Below are 12904 nucleotides of genomic sequence, written 5' to 3'. Positions count from 1 at the left end.
CAACCAAGAAGACAAGAGTTTTAGAACACTCTATCAAATCCGCATACATATAATACTATTCCATGGTTGATCACATGCGACTTTAACGAGATAATAGATAATTCAGAGAAGTATGGCGGTCCTGACAGAGCAGAAGGTCCATTCGGGACATTTAGATCATTCCTATCTAAACATGACATGTTTAATCTGAAGCATTGTGGTAGCTTTCTATCGTGGAGGGGGAAGAGGCATACACACCTGGTTCAGTGTCGATTGGACAGAGCTATTTGCAACACGGGATGGTCTGATCTCTTTTCGTCGTGCCGCAGCTAATACTTAAGATATGAAGGCTCTGATCACCGGCCATTGACCTCTTTTCTAGATACAAGTAAGAAATGAGGAGATGGAATATTCAGATTCGATCGACGACTAAAAGAAAATCAGGAAGTTAAAGCGATCATCAAAGATCTGTGGGAAAGGAATTATCTCCTCCATGTTGAGGAAAAATTGTCTATCTATCGGCGAGCAATATGCAAATGGAGCAAGGCATTTCAGGAAAACAGCAGACAAATGCTAGAATACCTACAAAAAGAGTTGGATGAAGCAATGTTGAATCCTATTCCCGATGATCTACTTATTAGGGAATTAAATGCTAAACTTCTAAAGTCTTACACGGATGAGGAGAAGTTCTGGAAGCAAAGAAGCCGCCAATTGTGGCTACCACTAGGAGATGCAAACACAGGTTATTTTCATGCCTCCGCAAGAGATAGAAAGTCCAAAAATAGGTTGATGGTCCTGGAAGGTGAAGATGGCTTACCTAACTATGAAGAGGAGAAATTTTCAGAGGTTATATGCAGCTACTATTCCCGATTTTCACATCCATTCCTTCCAATGGTGCCCATATAGTTCAGGAAGCGCAAGTCCCCTTATCACCAACAAACAGAATGAGATGTTGATAGAAATTCCGACCAGTAAGGAGATAAAGGAAACAACCTTCGCCATTGGGATGTGACTGGCCTAGCCATCATCCAAGAGATTCAACAGTTTCTCCACGGGATCCCTGCCAGTTTCAGTAAATCATACTTATGTTAGAATGATTCCCAGGAACTTGGACGCAAAAATAACAGAGGACTACCGCCCGATAGCCTTATGCAACATATATTATAAGATCATTTCAAAGCTGCTCTCACTACGACTGAAAAAGGTTCTAAACTCTCATATATCAGAAAATCAGTCAGCATTCATTCCGGGGAAATCTATCACGGACAACGTCTTGATTACACATGAAGTTTTGCAGTACTAAACATTTAAAGCTAAAAAAACATTGTTATATGGCTGTCAAGACAGATATGTCTAAGGCCTATGATAGGATCGAGTGGAGCTTCGTGGAAGAAGTACTCGAGAGGTTTGGTTTTCACAGCAAATGGATTCGATGGATTATGGAATGTTTAACTACAGTCTTCTAATCCTATTTGATCAATGATCACGTCTATGGGCTCGTACATCCTAACTGAAGAATCAGACAGGGTGACCCCTTGTCCCCATATCTATTTATATTGAAGTCATATCCGGCTTATGCAAGAATGCAACAAAGGAGGGTACCTTACAGGGAATTAGAGTTGCAGGAGGATATCCAAGAGTAAACCACTTGCTGTTCACCGACGACACGATGTTCTTCTGCTATGCATCATCAGAATCCAGCGGGGTGTTGTTGAAAATCTTCACACAATATGAAGCTGCCTCTGGTCAACAGATAAGTAAAAGCAAATCAGCTATCACTTTTTCGAAAAAAACTCCCACGACGATGAAAGAAGAAATCAAATTAATTCTTGGAATTACTAAGGAAGGAGGAGAAGGCAAATACCTTGGAGCTCCTGAGCACTTTGGTCGTCGAAAGCGTGATCTGTTTACATCCATTGTAGACAGTATCCGCCAACGAGCTGTTAGCTGGTCCACCAGATGCCTGTCCAAATCTGGTAAGCTGACGATGCTAAAGGCGGTGCTCTCTGCTATCCCAACCTACACAATGGCATGTTTTGAAGTACCAGTTAGTATATGTAAAATAATACAATCTGCCCTCATAAAATTCTGGTGGGATGGTCCAAACAACAAAAGGAAGATGAGTTGGGTGGCATGGGACAGACTAACCAAGTCAAAAGCTGAGGGAGGGCTTGGTTTCAGAGATATACAACTTTTTAACCAATCTTTGTCGGCAAAAATTTCTTGGAAAATTATTACGGTACCAGATTGTCTCATAGCTATAATTCTAAAAGGTAAATATTGCCACAAATAGAGCTTCCTAGAAGTGGAACTACCCTCAGTGTGCTCCCACGGATGGAGGGGGATACTACATGGAAGAAACCTCCTAAAGGAAACCTAGACAAGGCTATTGGGAATGGTCTCTCTACAAGAGTGTGGAAGGACTCATGGATCTCTCTAGATGCACATATCAAACCGTATGGACCTCTACAGGAGGAAGCTTTAGACCTACGTATATCTGATCAGCTTACTGATGATCTTAAGTGGAATAAGCAGACTAGCAGAGAATAGAAAGATTTATATCTGAGTTTGCTGACCAAATTCAGTCTCTGAAACCAAGCTTAAGAGGAGCAGAAGACAGTTATGTATGGAAGCCTCTTCCTTCGTGGACCTATTCAACTCGATCGGGTTATAACTTGGTGGCAACCAACAACGAAGAACGTGATGGAAACATACCTGATGGGGAGTTCGATTGGATTAAGAACGTCTGGAAAACCTCATGCTCTCCCAAGATGAAAGTCTTTATCTGGTCGATCATCCAAAATGCGTTGCCTTTGGGGGGAGAACCTACAAAGAAGAGTAATGAATGCAGAGGTTAATTGTCCAAAATGTAACAGACTGAATCACCTATGCATACTTTCTTTCTTTGTCTGTTTGCAAAGAAGGTCTGGGAGTGCATCCCTCTGAAAGAAATAATTCACATAGCTGTCACTGGTACCTTTAAAGCTGTGACGAATCGACTTCGCACAGAGACCTGTCTACCACCAACTGGAGTCCCAAATACTATTCTCCCATGGGTATGTTGGGTGATTTGGAAGGACCGTAATCTCCTAATCTTTGAGGGTAAAAGCGCACATACTGTAGATCTCACATCAAAGGGTTTAGCGTTAGCAAGAGAATGGAGTGAAGCCCATGTTTGTACACCTCAAGGGCAGAAACATCACAAAATCCCATAGTTGAACAAGGTTACAGGAGTACCTCAACCAGATCTCCAGATCTCTGTCTCCAAGACAGATGCTGCATGGGATGCGTCTTGCTACAAAGTAGGTCTTGCTTGGGTTCTAAGCGGAAGCTCCAATCCGACATGGCGATAAAGAACATCGATCCAGACCTTTGTAAACTCTCCACTGATCGCCGAGGCTCTGGCAGTAAGGGAGGGACTTTTTATGGCTGTAAATCAAGGGATCTCGAATCTATGGATGTGCTTAGACAATCTAACGTTCATTGGAGAAATTAACAACAAGACACATAGGAAAGATTTGCTGGGAATCATCGAGGATATTCACGATCTATCTTATGTATTTGTTTTTATCGCGTTTTTTCATATTACTAGAGAGGAAAACAAGAAAGCGGATGCTTTAGCAAAAGCCGTTCAGAGAAACTCTATTCTGTAATGGACCTCTTTTGGGCTGGCCGCGTTTGGACTTTTTTTAATCAAGTATTTCACTGGAAAAAAAAAAGTATTTCATTGGAATTTACCTTATGGATTGTTCAAAATTCAAATAATAAAGGTTTTTTGTAAATGCACGTTTCATGTTTTTTTAGCATAATATGAAAATATGATTAGCTCAATTAGTTTCATCTAAAAGCTAATTTTCATTACTATATATCAAAAACTTAATTGTAATCTTTTATATTTTTAATTATTAAACTGTTCGATCAGCTGTATGCATCCTAGCAATTCTACATTAACTAGTTAATCGAATTATCAATGAAATACATTGAATATAAATCTTAATCACATTAATAAAACGTGTTTAAATCACAAAGATACTGTCTTTTGTAAATGAGGTATATATATTTTGAGCTTTTTAATATAAAAATTACGTACAACATTATATATATATTTTACCTTAAAAATCCCAACAACCCACTTTAATTCTTCTTTTTCCCACTAACTAAAAGAACCATAAAAAGAAGTAAACACAAATATTCCTCCCAAATTGTATTAGACAAATGTTGTGTTAATTACATGCATGTTTTGAACTTTGCATATTGGTATTCACGAACTATTTATACTACAATTATTATGAATATTTTGAAGTTTTCAAAAAATACTATCTCAAGGGGCTATAAGGGGACCAATATTAAATCCAAATTGTTGGCCGCATATCGCTCGAGGATTGGTCTATCTCAAGCAATATCTTGCTTGCCCACATTAGATATGTTTGCATGTGAAAATCTATCATCAAACATTCTTAAAAGAACTGTAGCATAATCAATGTTGCAAAAAAAAAAGTTTTTAACTGCTTAAATAGTGTTTAGACTTTAGGCACTCATGGATCATAGTGATTATTCTTCTATAGACATCAAGGTTAATAATTTTCACGAGTAAACTATTAAGATAATTGGGAAAATTGTTTTTTTTTTTGTCATTATTAATACATACTCATACTCACTCTATAAATCAAACCGGGTGATCTGCATCCATGTGAACAACAAAAGACGGTTGCTTTCTAGCATTGCGTGCTAGACTATCCGCCTTTGAATTTTGCGTCCGTGGTACATAGATAATCTCTGATCGGGTGAAGCTCTCGTTCAGGATCTTGATATCTTCTAAATAATTTGCGAAAGCTGGTCATTCTTCTGGTTCCGAAACCATCTTCACCAATTGAGAACAATCCATTGCAAACGTAACCTGGAATTGACGTAAATTCCTCATACATTCCATTGCCCAGAACAGCGCTTCCATCTCCGCATGAAGAGGCGAGAAACTAGCCCTAACATTCCTCGCCCCCAACAATCCATCAAAACCTTCCAAAGTAATGAGCCAACCTTATCCTGAAAAACTAACCCCCTATTTCCACGAGCATCCTGTAAAACACCATCTTCCTGGGATCGACGGCAATATCGCATCTATTATTTATGGTGTCGTCCTCTGTTCATTCACTACTTGTGCCTCAGCCCACAGTGTTGATTCTGTTTCAGCCAATTTAAGCATATCCATAGGGTCTATATTCAAATTACTGAAAACTTTATTATTCCTAGATTTCCAAATGTACCATAGTATCCATACAAACTGATGATCTTCCATCTGCGGAAAATTTTTTCAGAATAGATGATCCATGTCTGTGTAGAGAGAGCTTGTTGGAAAAATACCTAGATTTGATGGTATCTTCGAAAGAGCCCAAACCTGAAGAGCTGGAGAACATTCAAAAAACACATGATTTATTGATTCCTCAGGAGCTCCACATCTTGCACAATAAATATCCCCTTGAATCCCTCTCGCTTGTAAATTGTTCCCCACTCCTATATATCCTATCACTAATTGCCATAGGAAGTGTTTTAACTTTGGTGGACACTGTATTTTCCAGCAGTAAGCCTTCAAAACATCAACTGTGGGACCAATCAGTAATGGTGGTCTTTCTCTGTCTGAATAAATCCGCTCGACCTGATATCCTGATTTGACTGTATATTTCCCACTTTTTGTAAAGTGTCATTCATCTCTATCTACCCTCTGAGTCCTGCTCAGTGGTATACTTACTATAAGTTTCGCGTCCTGAGGATCCACCAAAGTCCGAATTGCCTCTAAATTCCAAGTACGCGAGGTAGAGTCAATGAGGGACTCTACTGTAAAGTTCGGGTATAAATTGTGTTGATTTTTATTAGCTGGTCTCGGGCGAGTGGTTGGGAGCCAAAGATCATTCCATACAGATATAGAAGACCCTGATCCCACCCTTTTGATTAGTCCTTTGCTAACCAGAGATCTAGCAGAAACAATACTTCGCCAGCCGTATGACGGAGAATATGAACGAATCGGTTCCAAGGGTGAAGCATTCCTATAATACCGACCTTTGAAAACTCGAGAAAATAAAGTGTTTGGCTTTTCTATCAGGCGCCATAGCTGTTTACCCAGCATCGCCGTATTGAAATCAGTGATGTCTTTAAACCCCAAACCTCCTTCATCCTTATCTGCACATACCTTGTCCCATGATTTCCAATGCATACCCCTTGTGCTTCCCCCTAGACTCCATCAGAATTGTGATACCGCACTCGTCAGTTTCTTTACAGTTGCTTTCGGTAAATGATAGAAGGACATCGTATGATTTGGTAATGTTGTAATCACTGATTTAATGATCACTTCCTTTCTTCCTTTTGTGAAAAACTTAAAAGACCACCCATTGACTCGATTATTTAAACGATCTTGTACAAAGCTAAACACTTGGATCTTTGAGCGCCTCATATTTTCCGGTAAACCAAGGTAGGATCCCATTCCTCCAATATTCTGAACGTCCAAAATATCCCTTAATTCTTGTCTAACAGATTCTTCAATCCTATGTCCAAATTGAATAGAAGACTTATCAAAATTTATTAACTGTCCTGAAACTGCCTCATATTCCTTTAAAATCATGAGAATGATTTGACACTCTTCTTTTTGAGCTTTACAAAAGAATAGGCTATCATCTGCAAAAAGCAAATGAGATATCGACGGGCAAACTCTCGCTACCTTCATCCCCGTTAATTGTTGCCCTCTCTCTGTCTTTTTTATATTTACAATTAAAGCCTCAGTACATAGAATAAATAAATAAGGCGATAAAGGATCTCCTTGACGTAAACCCCTATGGAGAACAATGCAGCCACGTGGTTGTCCATTTATGAGAACCCTATATTGAACCGATGATATACATTTCATCATTAATTTAATCCAATGAAGGTCAAATCTCAATTTCTGTAATAAGGCATTTATAAAGTCTCATTCCACTCTATCATACGCTTTGTTCATATCCGTTTTGATTGCCATATACTTTCCTTTACTTGCTTTATTAGTCTGCAATCCATGAAACATTTTCTGGGCGATAAGAATATTATCAAAGATCAACCTTCCTGCCACAAATGCCGACTGAGTTTCGGAAATGAGCAATGGAAGATAGATTTTCAATCGCTGACATAGAACCTTTGAAATAATTGTATACCCTACATTACATAGACTAATAGGTCTCAATTCCGTCATCCTTGTAGGTCTCTCCATTTTTGAGATCATACATATATTAGTAATATTTAATCTTGTATCCATTTCTCCCGAGACCAAAAAATTATTCACCATCTCTACTAAATCATTCTTAATAATATGCCATGAGTGTTGGAAGAACAGAGCTGTCATGCCGTCCGACCCTGGTGCCTTTTCTGGGTGCATCATAAACAAAGCCTCTTTAACTTCCTCCTCTGTCGCTAGCCTCAACAAATGTTGATTCATCTGAGGAGTAATTTCCGGTGAAACCTCTGTAAGAAAACTATCGAATTCCGATGGGGAGGTGGTACTAAATAGATCCTCAAAATAATCAATTGCCACCTTTTCCACGCCAGTATCCTCTGTAATCCAATTTCCATCCACATCATGTAATCCAACAATTCTATTACGAACCCTTCGTTGTCTAGTTAAAGCATGATAAAATTTTGTATTAAGATCCCCAGATGAATACCACATGTTCCGACTTTTCTGGTGCCAGTACCCTTCCTCGTCCTTATATGCATCTTTTAATTTCCTAGATACCTCCAGAATATCCTCTTGAGACCTAGTATTATCTGTTTGGACCGCTTCAAGAGCTTATTGTAATTCACTTATTTTTTCCTTTCCATAAGGGGGATTATCTTTCCGCCACTTAGCAATTTCGTGACGACAATTACTAATTTTTTCCACTATATTCTGTGTTCTCCCTTCAGCTCGTCTTTCGTTATAGTCTATCCAACCCATTGTAATTGATTCCATGAGACCCTCCTGTCCAATCCACCTCTTATCAAACCGAAATTGTCTTTTCCTCCTATTGATTTTATCCTCAAGATAAGCCACCACTGACCGATGATCAGAAGCCACCATTCCTAGATACTCTGTAAAAGAACATGGAAATAAAGTGTGCCACTCTTCATTCGCTAAAGTGCGATCTAGACGAGTAAACCACTATTTCGTATCATATTATTAAAAGAAATAAAAGAATCTGCACTCCTCATAGATCCCCCATCTTTTTTATGATTTCCTGTAATCTCATTGAGATCACCCATAATAAACCAGGGTTCAGAACGCGCCAGTCCATACCTAGTTAAACGTTCCCACACTTGCTCTCGCATCTTTTGAACTGGATCCTCATATACAAAAGTAAGATAAACCTTTTTACCAAGAGCCTCCGCTTCCACATCAATCATTTGATTGCTAGAATATAATACCCTCACCTGATACTCATTATTATAAAAAAGTGCTAATCCCCCACTTCTCCCCAATGGATCTACTGTGACCAGATTATCATATCCAAAGTGAGCTTGAAATTTTTGGACAAGTTCTGGTTCTTGCTTTGTTTCTACTAAAACCAAAAAATTCGGCTTATGGTTATGCCTTAACTCGCTCAAATAGCTTATGGTCCACTTGTTGCTCATTCTTCGACAATTCCAACTTAAAACCCTCATTTAAAAAATTAATCTTTTATTTGCTCCGAAGAGCCCAAACTACGGGTGTAATGATATCCTCTTTCTTCAATCCAAATATATTCCATTCGTTGTGACCATTACATAAAACTACATAAAGACTCTAGCTGTTTGTAATCTCCATATTTGTCACTTTCCCAATTCACATACAAAGCATAAGACAATAGTACTTGTGCCAATAGATGATACTGCACCCTTAACACCCTTAAGACAAGCTCCAATCCAGAAAAACAACTACCTCTATATCGCAACATGCATCTGGATAGTAAATTATAATAATCCACAAGCCATATAGATACATATTGTTCCAATAGATAATCATAGAGTAAATTAATAATTCATACAATTGACAATCCAGATTTAACCACCATACTTGGAAAAGTATATTCGCACCCCCACACCCCGAGCCTAAATAGCCGGTTGCATGCCTAAAGAGAGACCGAAAGATGAGGTTTAATGCATGTACAACAGGGATCCCTGTATACATTATCATTATGTATCATTGCTTTAACAAACCCCACCGTGGCCACCTATAAGAGTAAAAGCCTGCATCACATATTTCCATGACAAAAGTCCCCGTATTCCTCAACTGCACCCTCCTGTTACTCTCTCTGGATACTTCACCAAAAGATCGTCGCTGCAGTAGTACAAGCTTTTCTTCGAAGAAATCGAATGTGTTTAATGAGACAACATTCGAACCTTGTTCTTCCCTATTGTCACCTGCAATTATAGTTAACCATATATCCAAGGCAATAAAAAATACTCCTAAACAGCCTAATCGAATCCAATAAATTTGTCTGATTCCAAGGCCTAACATTCTCTCCTTGATCCCATAATAATAAAATAAACCTTTAATACATATTTGGGAGTTCCAATCCCACCGAAAACCACTGAGAAACCAAATCACATTTCCTCCAATAACAAATAAAATTCCAAAGACTATAGAAAGAATATCCTGAATACAGACAAGTAATCTACGATTCCTCCTACGAGGCCATCTCAGTGGAAAACTGTTGCCTTTAGACTCGTCTATCCTCACTAGATATAACCTTTGAAACCACCCCGGCCATTGACCACACAAAAGAGTAAATATAACTAACAGACCAGTACCAAGAAACCACATTATCTCCAGATCATTTCCCCACTTCCCATGTTTCACAAAATAACCAAGCCCACGATAAATCGCATATAGAAATAGAAAACCCCAATAACAATAACACAAGACTCCATTCTTCTTCCATTTCATAACCTCGACATAAAGCTTTCTTGATAACAATACTTGATAGGGTTGCGATTTCATCTTAATGATGATGAAAATCGGAATCAGATCCACTACGATTCCATGTTTCCTTAAACTCCCGAGAAACCTCTGTCCAATTCCCACCTCCAAACAGCGGAGATTTGAAAGAAATCTCTTTTCCATCTCTCCACGATCCTCATCTTGATGACTCTCTGCTCCTGTCTCATCACCGTCGCCAATTCCGGGATCCCACCATCGCAAAACCATTGAAAACCCTATATCTCCTTTTGCATCGTCTTTGTCGCCGTCAGTTTGCTTCTAGTAATATTTAACTGGCAAAATTGTTTTTTTAGGCCAAAAAAAAAATGATAATTAGGTGATATTAGACAAATCTCATATACTTTATGTCCTATTAAGCTAAATATTTTTAAAATGACAATATTATCTTTAATTTCAATTAAAAATTCGAAGTTACAATTAATAAAACAATTGTTAAATATTAAAATATAATTTTTAACTAAAATAATTAAAAGATATTAAAAATTCCCAAAAATATATAATATTGCAATATACATTTTTGTTTGGTCGAGGACGTATCATGTGCTTAGTGACCGTCCTACATATAACCCTAATATAACTGTTCTATTAATAATTAAACATATGTTTACTTTTTAATATTTATTTATTTGATATCTAAATATTTGCATTATTTTTTTCAACAAACGAATTATACACTCATTGTTATGCAATATTTGAAACCAAAAATATATAATATTGCATTTATATTAACTCTTACTTACAAAGATGCTTTATATAATATAAAAAAATTTCTAATCCATCTGACTTTATACTTAATTTCATAACAGATTTTAATAATTGTATACTACATTAAACAACTTTATTATAAAAAGATGATAGAAATATTATGTTATCAATAACATAAAATTTCATATTACATTCCTATTAGCATTCAAAACTTTTTAATTGAAAATATATAATAAATATAAATTAACTGATCAATTTTTGTATATTTAATAGCATGATAATATTTATAAAAAAATTTATAAAAATTCAAAAAAATATTTAATATTTAGATAACTTTTTATTGTGTATATTTTATTTTTAGTTTAAAAATTTTATAAACAGAAATCAATATATATGCATAAATCCCTATTTTTAAAAAAATAATGATTTAATAAATAAAGAAACTGAATATTTCCAAATATTCTCTTCCCATATTTTTGGAACTAATTATCCTTATCCGTAAAATCTGTATAATTATATATCTAGAACACAATAAACATATTTGAAATCAATTTCTACTAGTTTTAGATTTATAGTAATGTGTAGATTCTATTTTCTACATGTTTTAGATTTATAGTAATGTGTAGATTCTGAATTCTACAGATTTTAGAACGACAGGTTAAACGCGGAATGTGTTTTCTAAATATTTTTATATTACTATTATTTATGTAGATCACGTATTCTAAACATATTAAATTCAATGAAAAAGGTGGATTATATTTTCTATTATGAAATTATGATTTAAACATTTTTTGAACTGGAAAAAAATACCAATAAGTTGATATATGTTTTTCATTAGTAGTTACTATTTTTTGAATTTTTTTTGTTTGTAAAACTATTTATTTGATTTATTTTGGAAAATGCTGAAAGGTATTAGAGGAAAAAGTGGTAAAAAAAAAAGAAATTAGCTTAACATGACATAGTTATCATTTTTTTTTACCTAAAAAAAAACAAATTTCCCTAGATAATTCTATAAGGTTTTAGACAGTTTTAGATGACTTTAAATGGTCATACAAAATTGTTAACCAATTTTCAGTGTAGGTCTTTAAATTTCTAGCTATATATATAATTACATTTATTAGTTTTAGTTGCATAGCATATGGTTATAATTTTTATAGTTTTTTTAATATTAACTGAATGAATGTTTCTCTAATTCTTATTGTGGTTTAGCATTCTTGATTTTTCAGATGTATGTTTTTGTTTTTTTTCGCATATATATACTTTGTCTTTAGGTTTGATATTTCTAAAGTTTCTTTTGATTTTTTGTGTAGCTTTAGTTATAAAATATTTTATTGTATTACTGTGAACAACAGTAACATGCGCTATAATATAAAATATATTTAATACATATTTAATTTAGAGAAATTCCCTTAGATAGCCATTTTTAGTTTATTTTCACAAAAATAGACCTCTAAAAAAGAAAATGACAAAACAAAATTTTATTAAAGGGTAAATATGTATTTATACCCTTAGGGTTAACTAATCTAAGACTTAGGGTTTAGAGTTAAGATGTTGGGTTTTGGGTAGGCCTGAGGGTTCGGGTACCTGTTCGGGTACGGATCGGGTTTTTCGGATTTCTGTTCTATTTTGTAACACCTCCTAGATCTCATTCTAGTAAATTTACAAGTACGGATCGGATTCAGATATAACACTTCGGTTTCGGATCGGTTCGGATATATCCGAAGTAACCATATATAATTTGGATTCAGGTTATATCAGATCGGTTCGGATATATCCAAAGTAAAATCTAAAATTTAAAAGTAAAACATAAGAAATATATACTTCTTTGTATATAATGAAGTATTTAATTAAAATTTAAATACTTATTGTTAGATATCATATCCAAATAAATATGAAATTGAATATTTGAAGTACATATTTATGTTTCAAATATTTATATTTTATATAAATTTGGACATTCGGATCGGTTTGTTCGGATATTTTTTTGGGTTTTCGGGTTTTTCGGGTTATCTGTTGTTATCTGTTTGGGTTCGGTTGATAACACTTCGGGTTCAGATATGTTTTGTAACACCCTACAAGATCCATTGAGGTATTTTTTACATTTCGGATTGGGTACAGATCGGATTTTTCTGTTCGGATTCGGTTCGGATTTCAGGTTACGTATTTTTTGCCCATCCCTAGTTTTGGGGATGAATTCAAATTTTTAAAAGTAAAAAATAAATATTAAAATTTTCAAAATAGAAATGT

Source organism: Brassica napus, chromosome C9 (genome assembly GCF_020379485.1).
Source record: "Brassica napus cultivar Da-Ae chromosome C9, Da-Ae, whole genome shotgun sequence".
NCBI classification, from domain to species: Eukaryota; Viridiplantae; Streptophyta; class Magnoliopsida; order Brassicales; family Brassicaceae; genus Brassica; species Brassica napus.
The sequence above is the reverse complement of the archived record's forward strand: the minus strand, read 5'-3'. Positions refer to the sequence as shown.